We start from the raw sequence: 1,610 nt of genomic DNA, 5'->3' as shown, positions 1-1,610 counted from the left end.
CTGTCTGAAAATCCAGTTCCAGGGGATCTGACACCTTCACACCAATGCACATAAAATAAAGATAAATAAATCATAAAAAAATTAAAAAAAAACCCATACACACACATTAAAAAAAAATAAAATCTGGATCTGTTGGGACAGGTATGGTGGCACACTCCTTTAATCCCAGCATTCAGAGTCAGAAACATAGGCCAACCAGAGCTACAAAGACCTTGTCTCAAAATCAAAACAAACAGTCCAGGTCTGTTGCTGCTCAGAGTGGAGCCAACAGGGCTCTCCTGCTAGCAGATCGTAGTCTCTGGTCTTCTGTTCGACATGGCATCCTCTGATATTTGGGTGAAAGAACTGGAGAAGTGTGCTTCAGACCAGACGTCTGAGCTGATTCTCAACCCGCAGTCGAAAGAGTCCATGCCTGATTTCCTCCTTTCCCTCCCAAAGAAGAAGGATCTTTCCCTGGAGGAAATTCAGAAGAAATTAGAAGCTGCTGAAGAAAGGCACAAGCCTCAGACTTGGAAGTCCTAAAGCAGCTCGCTGAGAAGCAGGAGCGTGAGAAAGAAGTACTTCAGAAAGCCACTGAGGAGAGCAACTTCAGCAAAGTGGCAGAGGAGAAACTGATCCATAAAATGGAAGCGAACAAAGAGGCTGCCAAGCTGGAGCATTCGCGAGAGAAGGACAAGCACGTCCAAGAGGTACGGAAGAACAAGAATCCAAAGACCCGGCAGATGAGCCCAAGACCGGCTGACTAATTTGTTCTGAAAACTGATTTTTCTCCCTGACCCCTTCTAAATATCCAAACACTGTACTGGCCAGTGTCATTTTACTTTTTCCCTCCTGCGGAATATCCTAGAAACTGATTTGGACCATGTAGGTAGATCCAGACAGGGAGATGTTTTAGGGGATCAAGGAGAGAGACTGAAAGTGTTTTACTTTTTTTTTTTCCTTTTAAAGCATTGGTCTTTCTGTTTTCTTTTGCTTTTCGAGACAGGGTTTCTCTGTAGCTTTGGAGCCTGTCCTGGAACTAGCTCTTGTAGACCATGCTGGCCTCCAATTCACAGTGATCCACCTGCCTCTGCCGCCTGAGTGCTGGGATTAAAGGTGTGCGCCACCACCATGTGCAAGCGTTGGTCTTTCTAACGTAGCTATTTTTCTCGTTGCATCTTTTCCACTTCAGTACACTTGGTGTGCTGGGTTAATAGCTAGTACTGTATTGACACCGCGGAAGGCGTTATCGAAGAGTTTGCGAGCTTCTTGCAACCTGTTAGATGCTTAATATCTGTATAGCCCTGATTGTCCTGGAACTCTCTGTAGACCAGGCTGGCCTCGAATTCACAGAGATCCGCCTTCCTCTGCCTCCCGAGTGCCGGGATTAAAGTTGTGCACCAGCATCACCCAGCCATGATGGATTTTTATTATGTGTATGTTCACTTGAGTCCTGGGATTCTCTACAGCAGGAGTTACAGGCAGTTGTGAGACACTGTGTGTAGATACTACAAACTCTACCGTGTCCCCTAGAAGAGCAGGGAGCACTCTTAACCAGTGAGCCATCTCTCCAGACCTTTTTTTCTTCTTTTTTTTTCTTTTTCCAATACAGTCCCATACCAAAGAATATA

The 1,610-nt window shown here is 45.3% G+C and overlaps 1 pseudogene; it reads left to right on the top strand.

The window, feature by feature from the left end:
* Window positions 1-314: 314 nt before the first annotated feature.
* On the top strand, window positions 315-742 carry LOC125414609 (stathmin pseudogene; annotated as a pseudogene).
* The last annotated feature ends 868 nt before the right edge of the window (window positions 743-1,610 follow it).

The sequence above is a fragment of the Myodes glareolus genome, chromosome 17, assembly GCF_982192425.1.
Source record: "Myodes glareolus chromosome 17, mMyoGla1.1, whole genome shotgun sequence".
NCBI classification, from domain to species: Eukaryota; Metazoa; Chordata; class Mammalia; order Rodentia; family Cricetidae; genus Myodes; species Myodes glareolus.
This window is presented reverse-complemented; position numbering and strand designations above follow the sequence as displayed.